This window comes from Pezoporus wallicus, unplaced genomic scaffold (genome assembly GCF_028554395.1).
Source record: "Pezoporus wallicus isolate ANWC-B61680 ecotype Strahan unplaced genomic scaffold, APGP_CSIRO_Pwel_v1 scaffold_6445, whole genome shotgun sequence".
Taxonomy (NCBI): Eukaryota; Metazoa; Chordata; class Aves; order Psittaciformes; family Psittacidae; genus Pezoporus; species Pezoporus wallicus.
In genome coordinates this window covers 4872717-4896825 of record NW_026641753.1, presented here as the reverse complement: position 1 = coordinate 4896825, position 24109 = coordinate 4872717, and the positions used below count along the sequence as shown (strand labels likewise).

Genomic DNA, 24109 nt, shown 5'->3' with positions numbered 1-24109 from the left:
TAGCCTACTGATCTCCTAGAAAGTATGGTACTATTAGCTTCAATCTTAGTTGCAGCATAGTGGGCTTGCAGGTATGTAAATTATGTATTTATAGATCTATCTCTCAAGTATGCAGTTTTGAGCTGGTCTAAACAGACAAACTGAATGGAAGACCAAGTGCATTAATGTAATAGATTATTTTTCATCCCCCCCCCCCCCCCCCGAATGAATAAATGTAGTCTGATATACATCAGGAATGAAGAGTTGTATATTTAAGTAAAAAAAGTAGCTTCTTTATAAAAAAGATTCTCTGTGATAAACAACATTGGTTCTGTAATACAAAGACCACATCATATATTTTGAAGCATTCCTTCCTTAAGATGATTCTTTTTTGCCAGAGGTACTCATTTTGAGAATGCATTTTATAAATGTTTTCAAAATCATCTATAATACAGATGATAAATTGCATATACTCATCATGAGAAAAGACAAATCAACTGCAATACCCATCACTTTTCCAAAGCAATGATTTTTCTTCTTAAAATTATTACTTTGCATTAAGAAGTGATGATGCCATTTCTTGAACTGCACTGCATATGTTGGCAATGCTTTTTTAATGTGAATTTAAAAATACTACAATTTGTTTAGATAAAATGTTTTTGCAAAAGCTCAAACAATTTTTGTCAGATGCTGACCTCAATTGCAAAAGACATTTTCAATTAAGAGAAACGTTTATATAGTTAGCAAGTTGTCATTCAGTAAAACTCATTTTTTTAATTAAACAGATGGTGATAACAAAGAAATTAATGAACACATACTTGCTTGCCTGCTATCCTAATTTGCATTTCTAAATTATTCAGGTTATGCAGCAATTAAGCTTTAATTGCTTCTAGACAAATGAATATCTCAGAATGAATGACAAATTATGATGGAATTGTCTAAGAAGCATGGTGTATTCTAATGCTTATGCTATTTTGTGACAATTTTAGAAGCTGAAATGTGGAAATAGAACATTGCTCTGCAGATTTACTCTGCTCTTTCTTTGTTCCATATGCAGCGCATCATCATGCTGGTGGTCTGAGCAGATAAGATAAACTCATATGCGTATTGCATCTTATATTTCAAACCTGCCTTACTGCAGTAGCATGTTTTAGGAGACGGGTTAACATTTCCAGTTCATCTGTTCAAAAAGGAATAGATGACAAAATGATGTGATCATCACAACTGTTAGGTTTCTGCTACTTGATTTACAAGTAATACTTCAGAAAGAATATATAATTCATCAGAAATGCAGCAAGCTGTTTTATAGAGGGAGTGCACAAAAAGTCTGAATTATTTGATTGAAGAGAGGGGACTTTTACAGTGCTATACTCTGGGTCCAAAGAAATTATATACTCTTATTTGTTTCTTTGTCTCATTTTGACTATCTGCTCTCTTGGTTTTTTAGGATCCGGCTTCATTTTTTCAGTTTGTTTTATTTCTGGAGCACATCTTTTTCCTTTTAGTCTTTGCCCTGCCTATGAGTTGAAAAACTATATTCTTCTTGGAGCAGCTACATTAACTATAAACACAAGGCATGTGGTACCGCTGTAGTTGCGTTCTCCAATATATTTCTGTTGATGAAACCGGCCAAGCATCCAGCTCAGCGTCAGGGGGTATGAGTTCACATGCTCTAAATACAGCAGAATTATGTCTTTTCACACTAAGTATACAAGTTTAATAGTTTAACTGGCAGAAGACAGATGTGTGAATGGACTTAAGCTCAGAAAAACTTTTATGAGAAGTCTTGATGGTTAAATAGCCTGTTCCTGAAAGGAGGAAACTTGACAGCGTGTGACACAATCTAAACTTTAAAATTCCTTTATTTTGTATTTTAGTTAGACTTTTAAACAGTTTCTATAACAATCTTAGAAGCAAACTGGAGAAGTGACTCAATATATCTGATATAGACTGTATTTCAAACTGTACTTAAAGCCTTCATCTTATCCACCTCTAAGCATTTAAATGGGGCACAAAGCTAGGAAAGCTGTTCACCTCAGGTTTTCATTGTATTTAGTGAAGAGAGGCATGAGCTGAGCTAGTCAATCTAGTTTAAAGTAAAATGGGGACTACCTGATAGCTGTTTCCTGCTGATTACGGCACCATAAAATTGAATGAATCAACACTGGGTTTATGTTGCAAGGAAGAAATTCATTTGCAACCGTATCAACAAGACAAATGTCTAAAGATACAGAAATAATAAGGTGCTGGTTTAGGCTGATGATTCTGATGGAGAGTGATAGCTGCCAGAGGGGTAGCAGCTTAGAAAATGTGATAACCTGAATAAGCTTAGAAAATGTGATAGCCTGAAATGAAAATGTGATAACCAGGCTACCTTAGTCTAGACAGTAGAGCAGTACAAAAGGATTTGCAACTTGCTGCTTACAAAGAATTGTATTGACAAGGCCAATTATGAATTTATTCTCTGTATACCAAACATAAAATAAGAATCAACCTCTTTAATCAAGGCATGTAATGAAAAAGAAAGGAAAAAACCAAAGTAGTTTCTTCCTCCCTGACTGATTAGTAGCATCTAAAGCAACAATTGGGCTTTGTCGTAACATGAATGTCAATAACATTGAATTTAACTTTCTGTTGTTCAAATTCACATTATCAGATGTATCAGGAAAACTTAGTCTAGGATTTTAAAGGGTTCATGGTGACACTGTGTAGCAAATTCTCATGCAGGTCAGAGAGAGTTGAAGAGGAAAAAAAGTATTTTGACTGTTGCCTTATCTTTCTTATTTAAGAAGATTTATTAAACATGAAAACACTTGGTCTTGCTATCAATAAAAACAAATCAATAATAATAGCATGCCAAGATAGATATATTCTCTGATTTTTAATTTTGAATATGTATTCATAGCTTATTTGAGGAAATCTTATTGCATGCAACTCTCATTTCCTGTGAATAGATATTCCATGCCTATTTTTGAATTTCAGGTCATTTTTCTTTCCTTGAAGATTTTGAAATAGGATGCATGAAGTAATTTCATTAGGGCAAAAATCTCTACCAATTGATTTCAATTAGTGTAGCACTACTACTTCTTCACCATCCTTTCTCAATGCATGTACTCAAATATTTATATGTGTGCCCCTGTGTAGGACGTAAATATTGACTTCCTTCCTGTGAATATCCTCATCCAGAATGATTTACAGTAATATTACCTAATCAGCAAAGGAGAAAAAGATCCCTTTTTATATAGCCATGGGACAGATGGCAGAAGGTGTGTAAGGCCTGTGGATAAACAAAAGTATTTTCCTAGAATTTATTTCTGTCTGCACAGTTTCTCATAAGGTGCTAATGGCATTTACTCTTTGGAGCTTGAAAACTTTGGAGCTGTCTAGGAAAACAGCAAATAGCCTTTTTACAGTATATTAACGCTATTTACTTTTATTAGCATGATTGTCCAAGGTTATTACAAGGTAAATATTTAAACTATTGCACTTGAAAATGTTAATCTTTCCAAGATAAGGGTTATTTTTTCCCCTTTTTATTAATAAAAGAAAAATATATTGTCTATATTTTGCTCCTGGACATTGACAACTGTTGAGTCAGTATAGGCTTATCCAGACTGTACAGATCAGACCCTATGTAAAAACCATAACTACAGCTTAAGAGAATGTAGTCTTTTAACTACTAAGTATTTTGATTTTAAATTACTGTAGCAGTCCTTACCGTGTGGGATTGCAAACAGATTTTGTAAATAGAACAGGCCTGATGGGTGATCCTGCCCAGACTACAGGCAGTAGTAAGGAAATTCTAAGAGTTAGCAGATAGGGTCTGAAGTGTTTGATTGTTGGACTCATCAGGGTTTTGCACGGGACCGCTGCCTCCTATCACGGCTTTTTCTTACCTGTGTCAAATACTGAGTTAGGCCTGTCACAGCTCATTATTAGTTTCCGGCATAAAGCTCTGTGAAGGCCCTTGGTACTTGTTTCATGTAGCCAGCTTTGTTCAACCAAAGCGTTAAGGACCCTTTAAAATTAATTCCTTAATTGCCCTTTTATATGTAGTCCTACATCCTCTTTATGCATAAAACTTCAATGCAAGTATTATATTCCTATAGTAACCACTGCTCTATTTTTGGTATAAATTTCTATAGCTTCCTAATAAATTGTGTTTATTAAATTACAAAAGCCTAAAAAGGACTGGTAGGACATCTCAGAATAGTGAACATATGCTGCTGCTTTTCACAATGTCAACTGAAAGCTGCATGGGTTAAATGAAGGCATTTCTTAACATCTCTTTACCACGAGATATGGTTACATCTTGATATTGACAGCTAAAGTAGCTCCATATCTCCTACAGATCTTTAGCAAAATATTTATAAACTCTTTTAAGTTGTTTTCCAGATGTTTTAGAATCTTTGAATGCAATAAAGCTATTATATGTGCACTATGTGAAATAAAAATGAAATATTTGTATCCAGCTGAAAAGAAGTGCTTAACCTGATACATGTTCTATATTAAAATTATAGAGGCTTAGTGATCAGGAATATGGCTGAATTAACAACATAAGAAATGGAAACCAAATTAGTAGATTTTGATTTTCACTGGTTTGAGTAAAAGCACCTCATAAATCTTATAGGAAAGATAAATGACTTACCTAGATAAATAAAGAAAAAAGTTGTCTGAGCCATAATGAATATTTTAACATCAGCGATTCATAGCGACTCAAACACATGTTGCCTTTAATGCAAGTGCATGATCTTGAATGTTATTAAGGTTTAAACAAATTTAAATGTGACAAGCACAAGATTAAATGTGGCACATAAATGAGTTTAAACAGCTAATTAGGTTTTGGTGGTCCATCCTATGTTTGACAGATATGTAATAGCAGCAATCCTAAATAGAGGAAACCGTAGCACCAAACAGATACTAGTTTTATTCTGAAACTACACTTTTGCACCACACGCTTCCACAGGAGGCACAGAACTGTTTCCCTGTTTGAGATAATTTGAAAACTAAAAAAAATTATATGTTACAGTTTCCTTAAAAATGAAAGATAAATTCTTAGGTTTTAGAGTACAATTCCATTTATCAACTGTTCAAATCTAATCTTTGTTTTAGGTGAGGTTTTTTTTTTTGTCCACTATGTATTACAGATTTTGATTCCACTAACTGAATATGATCACTAAAATTAACTGCTATTTAGAATATTAATTTAAAATTAAGGTCTGCATTTGTAAAAGGGAGTCGGGTACAACTGAACAACCTCATGTGTGTATATACATTTCATCTTATATGGGAAATCAAATTGTTGATAGTAAATATAAATTGGTATTAGTACTTGGTTAGTCATTCTATCGCATAGCTGTCAACTGGTTATGATAACTGGTTAAAGTTAAAACAGACATTATTTAACCGGGTTATAATGGAAAAGAATGGGAAATAGAAGAATGTGGTTTAAAAAGAAAAATGTTATGGTTAGGGTAAACTAAGTAAAAGCATGTAAAATCTATACCATTTTAATTTTAAAAGTTTCTAAAACTTGTATTATCCCACTTACTATACCTGTCTACGTTGAGGTAATGCACTATTTAATAAATCTAAATCCAGAAGAGCTGTCAGCAGGCAGTGTCCTGCATTACAGGCCTATTTCAGACCAGGAAAGATAAAGGTGGGATCCATAAGCCTTACACTCCTTCACCAAATACACATGCAGTGATTACAATTGTTGATTACATTTCATATAGATAGTTTTAATTCTCAGCTTCTGAGGTCAGTTGCCTCCATCCTGCTCTTTTAACACAAGAGCTGCAGACAAGCTTTAACTAGTGACTAAGCATGGGTGGGGGGATTAGGGTTTTGGTTTGGTGTTTTTAATGCCTGGTCTCATCTTGGGGTCAGTCATTTTCAGCTGTTTGATAGTACATGATTTATGAATCTCTAGACTCTTCTTGGGATAAAAGACAAATTGTGGATTGACTGATGTTTGTACAGAAAATTTGCCCAGCTGTCCTTGGGCCCATTTCTTAGCAAGCACTTAATTACAACTGCCATACAGAAGCTCTTTTAGGTTGTTTTTGTTTCAGGTTGGCTCAAGTGTCTTAATTTTAGGGGTACTGAATTTTATAGACCCAAATGAAGAAATGTCATTACAGAAATTATTAGTTTGTTCAGCCATGGTATTTGTAGATTTTGTAATGGGTATTCAATTACATCAGATAGTTTAATGGGAACTTTAAGAACACTTTCTCATACTAGCTACTTAAGGATAGCTTTGGTTAAATACTTGCTAAGGTTTTATCCAGAGTTTTAGGATAAGCAAGTCAGGTTAGCATCCACCTTGAGTTGCATAAGAATCAAACAAGCAATCTAACCATCAGGTACTGCATACAGGGAATTAAATTTATTAAATAATGCATAATTAGCTAATGGGCAAAGAGTTTTTCAAAGGCTTGGAGAGAGAATATGGGTATGGTAATACTGGATCAGATGAAGGGTGCAACTAGCTTTTAATAGTCCTTTCAGTTGTTACTAAAGGGAAACGTGCAAGAATATGGCCTGACTCTCCAGAGTACTCTTAACTACACAGATCCATCAATATTTCAAGAATTGCCTTCCCAAGTGAGTTTCTCTTGATGTATTTTTCTGCCTGCCACTCCTCATCTCCCGTTTCCACTTACCCCATCCCCTTGATTGTAAATTGCTTGACAGGGGTGCTTTGCTTATCGTTTTCCTAGTCTGCCCTGATTAATATTGGGTGTTTAGAACCTACCATTCTATAAATTGTAAGATAAAGAAAAATCTTTTTATCACTAATTTTGAGAGATTAGTAAAAGCTTACCTCTGATCGTGATACAGACACTGTATTACTATTATGAAGTTAAGATGCTTTCCTTCTGTATCCTGGAGCAACATCTGTGAACACTGGAATGTTCCAGCTTGGCATAGGGAAAAGTTACAACTTGGGGACAAAAAATCCAAAGTAACTGAATATATCTTAAGCAGGGAATTCTATTCTTTAGCAGAAGAGAGGGGAAAGTGAATTCAAACCATGTCTTATTATCCAGTCAAGCTTCAGTCTTGAAAGATTCAGTAAGTAAAGCTTGAACCTTCACTAGAACAAAAGGATGGTAGCTGAAACAATCACATTAACATCTATCAAATTCTTGGACAAAAATTGACTATCTGACAGAAAGCTGCACAGGTTAGTGAATGAGCAGATGCTGTGGAATGAGATTGATGCCTCAACGGTAGCTTGAAGTCTGACTAATAATCCAGAACCAATTTGTCACAGATGCCAACTCTTAAGTATTGGTTAATCCCTGAGAAAATAGTCTGCATTTCTGCTTCTTAGTGTTTTTATTTTGGCTATAGTGCTATAAGTGGCTATTACCAGTGCTCCTTTGAAACTTCTATTCTTAGCTTTTCACTTTACCCTGTAAGTGAATTTATCAAGCTAAGAGTAAGCCTTTTTTTTTTTCCTTCAAAATAGAAATACAGGTGCAAATTTTGTGCAAGTGATTTAAAATCTGAACTTACAGTGAGCTTTGGAGAACAGTGCTGAACTTTACTGCTTCCAGATACTCAGATCAGGATTCCTACCTTAACTGGCTTTTATATTTCATGACATGAAAATCTCATCACATGAGATTTTCATCTTTTAGTTCCAGACTATGAAACAGAAAATAGTAAGGATGACAGAAGAAGCCATTGTTTCCTTCTGCATCTTACTCATTCGAATGATTAGATTGGAAGCCAGGTGAGGGGAAACTTCTCTGCTTTCAGGGGTGTAGTGATTTATTTGTAGCTTGTGCTATACTGCACAAGTCTTCCATATTTTTCAGTTCTGCTTCCTGTTCTTTTTGGTTTCTTTTCTAAAATGAATTTAGCATCTTAGAAGTTGTAATAATCTTTCTTCTTCTCTAAGCCATGAATAAGATATTTCTTAGCAAAGCCTTTATTAAAGAGTAGTGCTTGAGTGCTCTGTACCATTTGTGATATCAAGATAGTAAATCTTGCATAGTACTGGAGCCTTAATATATTGAGCTAATATAAAAGATCTTCAACAGAGAAATATTCAGTGAGATGATCTTCTAATGCAATTTGCTTCTAGGAGGCTGATTTAATAAAGCTAGAAAAATCCATGTCTTCTAATGGTATTCTGTTAATCTTCATTGACAAGTTATTTTATGCATTAATAATACTATTTTGAAATACAGTTTTAAGTTGATAAATGGTGATATTTGCAACTTTTGTCAAGATCAGTTACAAAAAAATCTGGAACCCACAGCACAGCATTCCAGACTTCTGTATTCTTATCTAATCAGTAGATATTGATATTTAATATCATTTGGAAGAGGGGAAAAAAAAAAAGTCATAAAAAGTTCATTGATGTAAAAGTCATGAATCAAAATCTCTGCTACATCTCTGTAGCAGGAAGAACCTTTGAAAAAAGAGAGGTTGCTTGTTTCTGAAAATAGCTGGAGTTCTGTGGTGTGAAGTCATCACAATTTCCACTGCTTGCCAAAGACCTAAAAAATGCTTCACACATATCCCTCTGTAGAAGTGAGCTTTGGAAGCTGGTCTGTATCTTGCCAACTATTTGGGGGTTGGTTTGTGTAGCATTATCCATGCCTGCTGTTAAGTGGGTTTGTTAGATATGACTATGATTATGTTTGTGGAAATGGTAGAGCATTAACACTGGTAGAGTATTAACACTGAAGTTATCAAAATCAGGTTTATTGATACAGCTGCTACTGTTGATTTAACTCTGGCTTATGTGGCTTAAACTGAGCTATGTATTACTTCGTGATTCCCACAGGATGCTAAATATGGGCTCTTGTGAGATCTGGTGCTGTTAATCCACTGTTACTTTTCTGAAGGAAGAGAACATGACTGTTCTTTGAGGTTGGTACTTGCACTGGGTGAGGCATTTACCATGAATAATGCATTTGACAGATTTTACCCCTTTAACTGTTAAATTATTAATCACAGAATGAAAATACTCCAACATACTAATTATTTTAAATAATTTGTAAATTATTATGGATATATTTTTGTCTACAGATTGTGGGGATTGTAATGAATATTCAAAATTTTAAATACAATTTGCATACATCATGTGGGATTGAATCTTAGAATAGCTACTGTAACAAAGAATGGCCTGGATGACATACTGACAATTCACTTAGCTGTGTAGGTAAACTATGGCATCACAGTTAATGAACTTCACTATTTTGCCTAAGTTTCACTTTTTACAAGTGCTGCCACTAAAAGCTCTCAATTGCTATAGTGTCCTTAGGAAGGGAGAAAATACGGCAAACCCCCGCCCATATTTTCAACTTCTCTATAGGGAGATTACTATAATAAATTGGATGCAAGATCTGATGAAAGGGAAAAGTGATCTTATACAAAATCTTCAGTTAAGTTGATTTTATCTCCTCTATACTTACATGTACAAACCCCCAAGTGCCAGGACAGTGTCTGCACATGCTTTGTTTAGCAATGACAATTTGTTCACAAGACAGGGGACAAGGGACACAAGCTGGCAAGCACTGCCCGTGTCTTTTCAGTTCCTTTTTGCTGGCAACAACAAAATAATGTTTGGGCAGATCATTTATATCCCATTGGAGTCATCAGTTGTGATGAGTGGTCCTTTACCTGTGAGACTTGCTTACTTCACCCTCTGTGAATCCTAGGGCAGGCTGCTACATGCTGTCTGTTTTTTCCTCCTTTGAATAGCTGTTTCAATGATTCATCTATCATCTACTTTCCTGTTGAGGGGCCTTTTTGACATCCTCCTGCACCTTCCATTCTGGTGATGCTGTCAGAATGGAGGTTGTGACACTGAAACATCTTGAGTGTTATTTCTGAGACTGATGTCATGGAAGTGGTGTCCTAAGAAGAGTGTCCTTCATTATTATTACTAGCTGTTCTTATAACTTATTATTTTGCCTTTTTCTTCTGGTGCTTAAACATGAATTACCACTTACACTTTATTCACACCAGCTCTTACAGTTCTGTTACAAATCTCTACGTGTAGATCGCTATTTGCAGAATTGCCTGTAGTGTTTTCTTCCGTCAGCATGTCGGTAAGATGTCACTGACCTATTCAGAATATGTTAATATGAGCATGGTTTTTCTTCCAGGATGCCTGAGACAACTTTTAAGTTAATAGCTGCATTTCTGACAATGCTATTTTCTTGGGTGGAAGAAAAGCCCGAACAGCTTAACTGCCAATATTTGAAAACTACATTTTTGCCAGATAGAGAAATGTGAATGTCTGACAAACAGAAAAGAAATTAATTTTCTTGAGTAAGATTGAAGAATTGATGAACCTGTCTTGTCAAATAATTTTTCTTTCAGATGCATGAGACATTCTCCTCTGTTTATCTCCATTTGCAATTTCAGTATCTGAAATGCTTCTCTTCCAGTACAAATAAATTTTAGTATGAGCTTGGAGTTTGTATCAAGAATGTTTTTCAGTACATCTTGGAGTATGAAATGTCGTAATTCAGTGGGGGGGGGGGGGGGGTGTCAGATGAGAGAAAAAAGTAGCCTGTTCTAGAAGGTAAATGGATGTAGGTGCTCAGTAGAGTAGCTCATCTCTATAATGACAAGGCTGCAAGGTTAGGACACTACATTCTTTCTGAAGTAGCTAAAATTAGCAGTTTAAGATAGCCATGTGGGTATCTGCCACCAGCCTCTGACGTTAAATCTCATTCATCTATTTTTGCGTACTTCTAATTTTTTTTGTAGACCTGCTGCATTTAATATAATATTGCAGAATAAGAGGAAATATACCTCTGGATCACCTATGTCCTGTTTTAACTTTCACTGTTTTGTTCTAGTAAGTACACAGGTAAAAAAGTACTATCAGATAGGATAAAGTAGAATTTCAAATTAATTAAAAATACTGCTTCACAACAGGTCCTCTGCTACACATACTGAAGACACATGAAAGAGTTTGCTTAATGCATGGTGTTTCATTTACCTTATAGTTGTGACATAGTTTTCAGACTGCTCAAGTTTCTTTTGCAATGTCAAATGTGATTCACTTCTGAAATTACTTCTTTTTCCCTGAAGGCGCAACATACAGGCAGGCCAGTGGGATATGCAGGTGTTGAAGAATGTTTACAAACTAAATCAGTGTCTGTTGACTCTTTAGAATCCATTAAATAACTGGGACAGATCACAGCACAGGCTGAATAGGAAGAGACCTTGTCGAACAAGTATGTCTTGGTTATCATATGCAGTTTGAACCAAAATTTAAAATTTCTGCATTTAAATGTAAAATTTGGATTGAAGGAATGTCTGTCCTTGCATCTGAAACTGGAGACCTTTCCAATTTACCTTATGGAAAATAAATTAAAGGAAGCTGACTGGATAATGGAGATGCAGAAGGAAACTTGGTATTTTCTCCTTGGATGTATTTCTGTTTTCCTCTTTTCCTGATAGTAGACAACTGTGAAGGAATCCAAGCAGATGATTTAAACTGTAAACAAATGGCAATGAAAAGTGAGATGTGTAAGATGCAACAATCAGTGTCATAGCTTATAGTAGAGCACAAGCTTTTAGTCCAAATATGAATGTGGAAACTATAAAGAGCACCCCAAAAATACGTGTTTTGTTGAAAAGCTGCATCTGGCTCGACTCTTCTGAGATCATGAAATGTGTTAGCTTGTCTGCACCAGCCCTATTCTGACTGCCAAAGCCTTCTTTACTATCTTCTAAACATAATTAGGAAGAGAATAATGTGATTAAAGTAAATTAAAAAAAAAAAGAAACCTCAGCTAAGACTTTTAATAAGCTTCAGTGAGAGATCACAAATCTCACCTAACACAGCAGCTTTGGAACATGAATCGAAGTACTTGGAATTGGGGAGAAACTTGTCATACTCTGTTAAAGACTACCGTCAGTAAAACATAGCTCAATCAAGGTGAAACGCTTCCATTTCCTATTGCATGCACACTGAGTTTCACTGTAGGCTCCAGAGGCTCTGCTGTGTTTATTATATTGCCTGATGCAGAGAGAAGACTCTTGAGTTGCATTAAAAATACAGCTTGGAAAAAAAATCCAACACATAGATGTTCTTGGAAAACTTCTGCAGTTATCTAACTTGAATGTTGTCATTGTATTGCTTTGCAGAGGATTGACCCTGGCTGGTTGCTAGGCACCCACCAAAGCCACTCCATAACTCCTTGAATCAGCTGGGCAGGGGAGAGAAAAAAGAATGAAAGGCTCGTGGGGCCATAAAGACAGGGAGATCACTCAGCAATTCTGTCACAGGGAAAACAGACTCAACTTGTGGAAATTAGTTTAATTTCTTACCAGTCAAGTCAGTGTAGTATAACGAGAACTAAAAAAGGAATTGTCAACACCTTCCCAGGCCCTTCCTTCTTCCTGAGGTCAACTTTACTCCTGATTTTTCTCTACTTCCTCTGCCCAGTGGCACTTGAGGATGGGGAATGGGGGTTGAAGTCAGTTCATCACATGCTGTTTCTGCCACTTCTTTCTTCTCAGGGGAGGAATCCTCAAACTCTTCCCCTGCTACAGCATGGGGTGCATCCCACGGGAGACAGTTTTGCACAAAGTTCTCCAGAGTGAGTCCTTCCCATGAGCTGCAGTTCATCAAAGTAAAAACAGGATTTGTTTACAAATATTGAGAGCTTAAGCAATGGCCCACTGGCAGCTGCTGAAAACTTTTTCATACCTTACTTGGGGTTTGATTCAGGACAATGTGCTGAATAGATGGTGTTATAGTACCCCCAGAGCATTGATGGAAAATGTTTATCGAAATCGTTCTGAAATGGAAACAATTGTCCAGCTTTCAGCTCAGTTTGTGAAATTAGTTACCAACAGCTTTCCTACTTCTTTTCCTGCTTATTACCTGTTTCTTGGCATATTTCTAAACACAGTTTTATTAGAATATTACAGCAGCAACTATAAATTGGGATTGTTTCCAAAGTATTTTGTATACAGGGTCTATTGAGGCACTAGTTGTTGTTTTTTAAAACAAATAAATAAAAACCCCCAAAATCCAGCCAGAACTCGATGTACTGCTGGTGATAAGGAGCATGCAAACTATTAATTGCATTTGACATGAAGTGACACAAGCACCTTTGATATATAATTGGGGAGCGACGCAGTTTAACAGGTTTTAATTTCTGGTGCAGCTGGAAGACAATAAAGAGAACACATGAGAACAAATTAAATGGTATATAGGTCAATCATTCTATTAGCAGTCTTCAGGGAACGCATATCTCATTTACATAATTGTATTTCTGCTGCAACCAGACATACTGCTGTGCTAATACGTGTTCTTGGTGAGTCTATAAAAACATTGAAGATGGCCTTTCTTACATTAAAGTATGGAAAACTAGGATTACAAGAGCAAATACATTATTAATTTTACCTAATCACTATTTCAAGGTTAGCTTGACCCAGTCTACAAAGGGCTCAGCCAGCTCCACAGATAGTCATTTGTTGAATATTTTCCTTTAAAGCAAAGATTAAGTTCTTACATCTCTCACATTTAAATGCTAAGAAAACAAATAACCAAAGTTTTGCTTTAAATTCATGTGAAGATACTGCTTCTTTGTGTGCTTCCTATGCTAAATTTATGTGTTCACAAACCAGATTTGCTCTATACTGTATCTTGCCATAGAAACTAGTAAGTAAAGTTACAAAGAGATGTCTCTGCTTAAAAGATGCTCAAAACAGAAGTGTAATAATTAAAAGCAAATAAATGAACTGAACAGGAAGACTGGTTCTCCTACTTTCCTGCCTTTTCCTGTAAACAACTTTATGTTAATTTATCTAAAGTACTTCGTTACTGTATCTTGGGTTTCAGTTCTTTTTCTTATATCTGACTCGATCTTCTCAGACCTGTGCTTTAATGCCTGTATGCTGGATCCAGTCTGTGTGCAAGACAAGTACTTCATGCTAAAATGTGTAACTTTGGCTGTAATCCTGAAGAAAATGTATTATGAGAAAAATACAATATATACTCTAATTTAAATTGAGAATGGATTAGAGCCATGAAATAATGAAGCACACAAGAAGCAAGTATTGTCCAGTCATTTTTTTGAATTTCAGCAAAATGTACTGTAACAAGACAATATAAGACACTCTAGTAATACTCAAAGTTTTTAATTCAGACAGAGTAATTCTCAAAGGGACTTGACATAAATAATGTTTATTAAATCTCAGTAGTTAATGCCTTTCTCGAGACTTGTGTGAAAACATTGCCAAGATATTGTGTCCGTGCACTTAACATTCATAAGTAAGAAAAATGCATCTGGAAAATATATGAAATGGAGTACTGCTGAATTAAAATATACAGAATTTCATATAATTACCATAGCGGTTAATCAATACAAGAACTATGTTAGCTGTAGTTCTCTCCAGTTGGAATTGCATTTTGGAATTTCAAATAACTTACGGCTTGTTCAGTGACCCATGTTTTGTGGCATAGACTAAGTGTGAACAATGAAGAAAACTGGTTTTCTATGCAGTATACATATTCTACTCCAGGTATCTTTTTATGTGTCTGAGCTTACAGATATTATTAGTATTTATAATTGGTATGTACCAAACTGATCATTTTTAGGTAATTAAGGGACAGGTATGAAATAATGCAAGTTTATGAATGGGGTGAACTTAACAAGTGTGCCTTGAACAGTGAATCTCTTTTGGATGTTGCTTCCCATCTTAACATAAGCTGACTGCTGGTTCATCTCTTTGCAGAATTGAATGTGAACTTTCTTTTCACCCTTTGAGGGCTAGGCAGGGCCATGAAGAGTTCACATTCATGGGCTGAACTGAGACACGCACTCAACATTAGAACTGTCTTGCCTTTGAAATTATTCAAATAAGTTACCAAAAGCTGTTGCTTTCAAACTAAAAATAGCACTAACTACCCAGATAGTGCCACTGGTGATTTTTATCATTGTTGTTATTCAGTAGGATTTTTCATGTGAAACAAAACTAGTATGTTATGTTAGGATAACAAATAAATTGAAATCCCAAGGACCGGCAAAATACTGCACTTTAGGTATATTATTAGTGTATGCATATATGATCCAAATTGCTTTCAACTTAAGATGAGCAAAAAAGAAGCTTTTGGAATTATTTTTTTGGATGTATCACTCTGAGAAAGCTGCATGGCTGCAGTAGTTTTTATTTGTGTATTTGGGGAAAACGCACAAAAATCTCCAAAAAAAAACCAACAAACAAAAAAAAACACAAGGAGAACTGAAGTTTCAAAGTGACATGAAAACCGAAACTGATTTCTGCATGTACCTCCAGTATCAGAATCCTTGAATCAAACCTTTTGAAGGGATTGAGAACATTGTATCAAGTAGGTTTGCTGTTCTATAAATTTGTGGGATTTTATCATTGTTTTAGACCTTTGCAAAGTTTGTCATAATAATTACAGCTTTTTCTTCTATGCAAAAATATATATTGAAACTACAATTTGATTGCTACTGCCAGGTGTTATAAGTACAGATGATGTGAGGCCACATCTACCTAGTATTTTAGTTCAGAGGATTGGCCTTTCAAAGCAATCTTTTAGAGTGTTGGCATATACCATGCTTTGACCTCCACCATGGAGTAGTCTCAGGAAAAAAAGTATTTTAATTCTCTTGCCTGAAACTAGACTGGGAAAAAGTATCTAAGGATCTTGTAATGTACTGCAGCTGCTAATGGGAGCCAGACTGGAGTGAGTCCAAAGTAAATAGAAATCCACAAATTAAAACCCACAGGTCATTTTCTCCATTTCTTTATACATACATCCACATTTACTGCTTACAGTCCCTATATGTGCACTTCAGTCTGGATTAGAAATGTGTTTTGGCAGTGAATATCTCAATCATCCCTATATCCTGTGCTTAACTGCGTTCTTTACGATGAAACTAAAGATATGATCCAGGGACATAGCTGATATGCTCCAACATTCAGTAAACAGGATGAACTGATTATTGCAATCAAATGGAAATAAAATGTCTGCCTCAACTGGGATATCACAGAAGTATTCCAGAGTAAAAGCCACAAATTATGTGCGCTGTGGACATCAAGTCCTTAGCGCCAACAGACTTGCTATTCTGTATCTAGTCTGATGAAACAGGCACAGCCAAGTAAAGCTGAGAAAGACCTTTTGTAAACTTTGTGCATCATCTGGGCAATCCAGAGCATTTGCTTACAGATTTTGAATTTGAATCTGACATTTTGTTTCCTCGGTAAAATGTATAAAATAAAGCAGGAGCAATATGCTCATCTTCATACTCCCATCTAAGGAAATGAGACAGCACAGACAGTGGGTTTTTTTCTTCTTGAAGAGTTTGCTTGTAGCAAGCATATGGACAATATTCTGCTTATGTAAGCGAGACCTGGCAATTGTAGGATTGTCTGTTTGATCTTTACCCTTCTCTCTTGATCTTCTCTGATTTGTTAATTTGAACATTTTGACATTTAACATCATTTTGACATTTGAAAATGTCTTTTTTTTCTCTCTCATGTTTATAGTTTAAATATTAAGTGTTGTGGGTGGAGAGGTGAGGCAGTGGCCCAGTGACCATGGTAGGAACCACCAGTCATGTATTATTATCTGATTCCAAAAGCTTTTATTTTAAAGAAGGAATTAATATAAAAGTGGTACTTCGTAAAGAACTGAACCAAAAAACCACGCAATTCTGTGCTCCAGTGTTTACTTAAGTATTATGATTAGTGAGCTACTTGGTGGTTTTCCCCTTCATAACTGCAGCTTGTGGTAAATATAATAAATGATTTCCAATTAAGGACTAGCAGAACTCACGACAAGAGAAATTTCTATCAATTTATTAAAATTAAGTCTCTTTACACTGGGATAAACAATGTAGAACATTAAAATATTGTGTCAAGAGTGTATGCTTAATTAAACTTTCATTAGCTAGGTAATTCTTTATATTTTAATAGGTATGATTTTTCTTGGTTTTAACAGTTTTTAACTCTGTAGAAAAAACAAACTTTCAGCAAATCCCAGTATTCCAGTTCTGGTTCATTTTAACAGCTGAATGAGTTGGAGGTCTTACTATTTTACTCATTCTTATTAGTGTGTAAGGAGGAGATCGGTCTATAACAAATCTTGGTTGCCTGATGTAATACGTAATAGGCAACAACTTTACTACATTGAACTGGAATGACTGGGATTTAAGCCATTGTAAGACTAAAGAGTAAGACTAAACATCTGGATTCAGAAATCCAGTCTGTGATTTATATTTGCTGAAGAGCAATAATAAATGTTGTACAGATGATGATCATCATCTTGAGTACTGTGCAGAATAAAGCATTGTTACAAGAATCTGTTCTCTGAGAAGTAATGACTTCAGTCTAAACCAGAAAGAAATAGAAAAACTGCTGTGTTGAGTCATGATGCTTTAAAAGACAGTATTTTCATTAGATTAAAAATAACTGCATTTAAATTCAGATATCTGGCTTACTGCTCATGTTGGGTTAATAAAAATAGACTGCAGCGATAACAAGCACTGATTATGATTTATCTCTTTACCTAATCAAATTCTAAAAGAAGTCCGATGTAATTTCTGTGGTATAATCTAGGAAGCTTACTCCTGGAGGTCCAGCTTTTCTTGATGAAATGATGTTAAATACTGTATCTGATAGCACAAATTGTTTTACAGACAGTCTTTTCTTCAGAGGAACATTGAATCAAAAAATGTGTCAGTACATAATTTGTTTAATGTATACATAACTATATTTAAAGGAGTGTTTGCTGAAGTGATACTTCTTTGGAAGTTTGCAAAAGTCTTTCCATGGATTTTTATTTTTTTTTCTTTTTAATTTTTTTTTTTAATCAACAATGGCTGTTTAGTGAATGTGAAAGCTATAGTACATCTAACAGGTTGGCGGTAGGGTTTTTTTTGTTTCTTTCCTTTTCTTGAACTACAGATTGTAGTAGAGCTGCACTTATCATCTGTGCCTTTTATACCCAGGCAAAGGTAAGAAGAGCATAGAGGATTCAACTTTTCTGTAGTTTCTTGCTGAGTAAATGACATAGGTAAGAAAAATGGGGTGCAGAAGTCACCATATCTACACACACAACAACCTAAAGTGAAACAGCTATTTTTTTTCTGAGTATACAGTTCTAGATATGTAAATTCAAATGTAATTTTTAATTAGATCAGCAGTGTGGCAACATTTGATGTGTTAGGAAAATCAGGCACTGAAGATAAGTGTTTTTTGCAGTATGTTCATTTTGATGTTTTTTTCAGCAAGTTCAAATCCACAGTTGCTGACAAAGTATTACCTATCTGAATTAATTCAGGTACCTATGATCAGCTTTTCTATTGTAACATGAATGCTCTTCTGTTTTTAAGATCATGGGTATGTGTTGGAGAAGCAGTGAGTGGATTAATATCTAGTGAAGTGCTCTGTAGTGAATAAATATGAACACAGGGAAAAACCAAAGGTGAATGACAAGGGAAGGAGAGAAATCAAACACAACAGACAGTAAGGGAACCAGATGAAATGAAGGAAAAATACCCAGTCATCAACCTATCATGTTAGCTTTAAATTGCCAGACCAAAACATGGGTAATCACAGAAATGATAGCAATGGGACCTTTCTGACTCAAAATTCAAGTGGAAATAGTGTACCTCTAGCTTTTAGCTCACTATTATTATGGCTTCATTCTTGACCTTCAGATTTTGCTTCTTCATGGCCTGTGTCAGACACCCCTATAGAAAGCAATGTGACTTCCAAATTTCAGCTTCGTTGCTAGAGGTTTTAAAACCTGCGTGTCTGAACATTTTGTTAAAGCAAAATTTAAATGAAATAGCAAGGAACTGTACCTTAGTGCTTCTATAGATGTTTTACCAGCTCTAAAATATTTTGGGAAGTAAATAATTACTATTTCATGTAACTATCACTGACCCTAACTGAAGCAACAAGCTTCTGTTTGGTTAGTTAATTTTTATTCATTTTTCCTCTGAGCCATGTATGTCTAGTTGCATATGGGGTATCTTTATTTCTCCCATCACTGTGGAAGGGGTTTTCTCATTAATGTTAATGAGCCACATCCACAGTGAGAAAAGACCTCCACGTAATTTCGTGATCCTTCCTTTAACATACCAAACAGTACTCCCTCTTAAAAATGGGTGAGGACATCTTGATTTTTACAATCTAGTAGTTTCCAAATGAATCAGTATTGACTACATTCTCACTAATAAGCAAATAATGAATATAAATTTATTGAGGGTTTAGGGGGTACTTGTGTTAAGATGTGTTTATGCATAAGAGTATAGAGCTTCTCTTAATGGCAAGAGCATTCTCAGAAAATTTCTTCCTTGGTCTCATATTTGAGCTTTCCAATCCCCAGGTTCCTCAGTGTGTTAAGAAATGCTACCAGAATTTGCACTACTCCTGGATTCTTCTCAAATACAGTTTTTTTTACAGTTCAGGTGTGAGCAAGGACATATTGTCTAAAATTTTCATAGACTATGCTGTTTCATTAAGCATTACATGCACATTTGTTGCTTTTCCATTTTGAGCATTTTAAATCCATTATAATGTTTTTTCTTTCCCATTAGAGAGTTTTTCTGTGAGTGAATGCAGAAGGAGCCCCTTAGGAGATCATGTATGCTTCTCATCTTGTAGTTAAGCAGAAACTGGCTTCTTATGAACATACAAATAGGATTAAAGCAGAATGCTCCAAGAAAAATGTCAGTGTTTTCACTGAATTTAAATTATTTTCTCCTAATTCTAAAACGAATGTGTACAGCTGTAGGAATAAGTGCTCTGCCATGGCTTCACCATTTGGTGAAAAATTGTTGTTCCTAAAACACAATACAAACTGCTAGACATAGGGAACAAAAAGCAAAATGTGAAAAACTGTTCTGATAAAAAAATAATTCCCTCCTATTATCTATCATAATACAATAAGGATAATTAGTAAAAATGGAGGAAAGAGATTTATGAAGTATAAATGTTAGCTTAAAAAGAATTGACAGTAAACGGGCCATTCCTAAATGTGGTTTGTCTGACTGATAAGCATGATCTTTTGCTAAAATAGAGTGGGGGAAAAAATTCTACCTTAATTGATAGTTGAACTTTATGAAAGGGATTCTACAGCATCTTCAACTACTATATTAGCTATATATATCAGATTGAACATTTTTGTCAGGAGCAGATCTGCAGAGAAAAACAGGTAGTGTGAATCTCCTAATACGTGGTTCACAATTATCTTACTGTGGTCTGTGTCTAGTCCAGTCTGAATACTGTAGTTAGTAATAGAAGGGCATCTTCCCATTTAGTTTCCTATAAGAAAAGGTTACAGCATGGGAAGCATGCAAACAGACAGTTGTTTTTTTTTTTTGTCCTGGGGTGTTCTTTTAAGGATAAATTTAGTAAATAGGTAATTTTCTTATCTGTAAAATTTTGAAGAGATATTTCCAGTATTATGTATGTAGGAATATAGTTTACATGGAAAGGAAAAAAATATGTTAATATTTCAGTTAAACTGTAAAATCTGCTAGTTTGCTTTTATCATAGAGAAGTGTCATGGTTTAAACCCAGCCAGACAGCTCGTTCACTCACTCCCAGTGAGTGGTGCCGGACTGGAAGCAGTCAAGGCCCGCGCCGCCCCCCTGCCCCCTGGGGGTTCTCCCCTTCCCCGATCCCAGAGGGATGGGGAGGAGAATTGAAAGAATGCAACTACCGCGGGGTGAGACAAGAACAGTCCAGCAACCAATGTACAACGCAAATCACCACCGCTACCACCAACGACAACAATGATAAGAGAAAATAACAAGGGAAGGGAATACAGTACCACCCACCGAAAAATGAGTCTGACCTAGAAGACCCCCTGTCCTTCCGGGTGACTCCCAGTTACCTCCTGGGCATGACGTGCTGTGGTATGGAATACCTCTTTGGCTAGCTTGGGTCAGGTGTCCTGTCTCTGCTTCCTCCTGGATTCCCCTTCTCCCTGGCGGAGCATGAGCCTCACAAAGTCCTTGGTCAGGGTAAACGTTACTTAGCAACAACTTAAAACATTGGTATTATCAGCACTGTTCCCAGGCTGAAAGTCAAAACACAACACTGCGCCAGCTACCAAGAAGGAGAAAAATTGACTGCTACTGCTAAACCCAGGACAAGAAGATAAAGAAGAAATGAAAAACTATAAAGGTTACAAATTTAAACTCATAATGACCCTCCTTATTGATGTTTTTGCCTATGATTGTTGATCAAGATACTGTCTTATTTTAATTAGAAGATAAACTGGTGACATGTCAGTGTAAGGTTTGATTAAATACCAGAATTACTGTTTGAAACAGTCTTTCGAAGTGCTCACTTTTTCTAATTTGAAGATTATTATTGCATGTATACCTTTAAAATAATTTTAAAAACTGAGTTAATAAAGCTAATATAACAGATTTTTTGTGTCACTTTCATTTATAAATGACTGAATGAAGATAACAGAAACCTTAGAAGGTTATATGCTGTATTGTGAGCTTTTATTTTTTTGAAATGTTAAGGGGGGTTTTGGTGTCTTCATTAAGCAGCTATTTTGATCTCAAGTGTCTCTCACTGATTTTTGTTTTAATTATATCTTTTGACATAAATATATATTAGAAATAGGTAAGATTCAAAGAATGGTTATGAAAATTGAAAGAAAATTCTGTGGGAGAAATCCAGGAAGTACTATCAAGAAGCAAGAAAAAAAAAACGAAAAAGGTTGGGTGTTTTTCTGTTGCTCCTTTAAGTATGAGGAAGCGGACAGTTAAGTAACCTAAAAATCAGCATTCTAAACTCTGTGTGAGTAGAATAAAAATATTGGGAAGGTCTGTATAACTCTTGAAAGGGAGCTAAGGAAGGACAGCTAAATTGCATAATCCTCATGCTGGTAATCACTACCTCAGAAAATCTCCCTGGAGTAAAATCCTGGTTCTCTGCATATATTGCCTAATATCAAAGATTTTTTTTTTTCTAAAGACATGTTTGTTTATAAGCAATATTTACACTATCCTGATTTAGAAAGCAGTTTCCTTCTCCAAAACGGTGACTCAGTGCAGTATCTCATCTAAGATAGATTTGGGAGCAGAAGCAGGGTCTCTACTGTGAGAATCCAGATCTTGGTTTTTTTTTTTTAAAATGCAATCAATACCCCTTGAAAAAGAGTGTGAAAACTAAATACATAGAATTTCAGAGTCTGTCTGCTCTGTACAGTCATTCTGTTACTAGCCTGTAATTTCAGTGAAGCTTTTCTGCTAGCCATAAAACTGTAAATTAAGTGCTTGCATTCATGATCATACCATTATTCCTTCTCCTCTTTACAAGTGTAGTAGCAGATAAGGGAGTATTGATGCCTAGGAATGCATGATACCTGGATGTTTTAGTTGATTTTCCTTTATTTGCTTTCATTTCTCTCTGTTTGAGACAACTCTTGCTTAGAACACAGCCTGGGATTAAGGTCTGTGCTTTGCTTACAAAAGTTGTGCTTTTGAAATGTAGCATATGAAAGACTACTGTAATTTCACACTGTAAAACTATAAAATGCTGGTGCTTCTTTAGGGATATCTTTCCAGTTTAATTAGAAATTTATGGTAGGATAAGAAATGCAGACAATTTTTGTGTGATGCTCAGAATGAAGGTGGGTACCAGCCTGAAATTAGTTTTCCTGAAGGTATTTTCAGCATTAGTCCTGAACAGATATTGCTAATTCCTATTGAACAGTTCAGCACAGTGAAGGTACTCCAAATAGCAGTTGTCACTTCTGGAAGCAATTCAACATATATGTTGAAGTACATGACAGCTAGTTTAATTTATTATGAGTCTCTTGTTTACTTTGTGCAATTGTCACCTGCAGTTCTGGTCTCTCATGTGGCATGTTATTGCTGAAAAGAGAAGGAACACTCAAAAAAAACATTTGCACTTTCCATTCCCTTTGCAAATCTCGGCCCAGGGTAAATGAGGGACTTAAGTTCTTCTGAAGGAAAACATCTTTTGAGCAATATAATCCACAGAGCTATAAATGTAAATTTTCTGTTCTGAACAGGAATGAGAAAGATGCATCCAGTGTCTGGTTATCTAAGACCTGACAAAAGGAAGTGTAGAAACTATCAAGAAAGGCTGCAATATTTAACTTTATAGTTCCGATACTGTTTATATTCATTTATGCTTATTTCAGATCTTACTGTCATGTCTCTTTTCACATATGGTACCATATAATATCTTTTATTGTGCCAGTGTTAACGCAGCTGCAGTCTGTTCAGTTAGCAAAGTGTTGAGCAGGAGCACACGTATGTGATGAACCTCCATTTCCTAGTTTATTTTTCTTGTTGCAGGGTAATTCTCCTTATTCAAGCTGAGTTAATAGAAAAGTGAGAGAATGACTGCTTACTATGTGAAAATTTACACATAATCTCTCCTTAATGTTTACTCTGTCTACATAGTAAACATCTGTCATGTTACAGGCTAAATAAAATGTATTCTGATTTTTCTTTTTTTATCTTTTATTAAGTTTTGTCTCTATAGGTTCACATATTATGCACCATGATGTTCTCTAAAGCTATTACGGGAGAATGTGACTGGCTGTGGTCAGCTATCACATAATAACGTCAAGGAGGGTGAGATGTACGAGTGTATGGTGTAGCTTACTTGTAAATAATACCAGCATTAAATAGTCATTCTTAGTACATATTTCTGATAGGGCTATTCTTTATAAAAGCCTTTTTTTTCAGGGAAGGAGCATCTGATAATTGTATATTGATCTCTCACAGAAACAGTCTGTTTATCTATTTGGGGGTGGATTTTTTTTCCCAGGCAATAAGAAAGCTTTAAGAACTTACTTAAAGGCATTGTACCATTTTTTTCGAATTCAGAAGAGATAGCACGTACTTAACAGCAGCTGAACACCTGCAAAGTTACATTCCTTCAATATCTAATGAGTTTGTTGCTACACGACTTTGAAGTAGAAAACTTTATTTGAAGTCACTTCATTTACTTTTAAGTAGTCTTTCATGGCTGAAAATATTATAGCATTGAACATAGGGCTTTTGAGAGTCAACAGCTGTAGAAAGCTAATATTTCCTATGTACAGTAGTATATGCTGGCTTACAAGATTTTCAGCTTATATATTCTAAGT

At 35.4% G+C, this 24109-nt stretch overlaps 1 long non-coding RNA gene across 2 annotated transcripts in view; it reads left to right on the top strand.

The window, feature by feature from the left end:
- The window catches only part of LOC130607767 (uncharacterized), a 137841-nt gene that overhangs the window by 18883 nt on the left and 94849 nt on the right, over nt 1-24109 (top strand). For both annotated transcript variants that reach the window (XR_008974333.1, XR_008974334.1), the window contains exon 2: nt 17961-18025. This is a non-coding gene — a long non-coding RNA (uncharacterized LOC130607767). The remainder of the gene's footprint in view (nt 1-17960; nt 18026-24109) is intronic.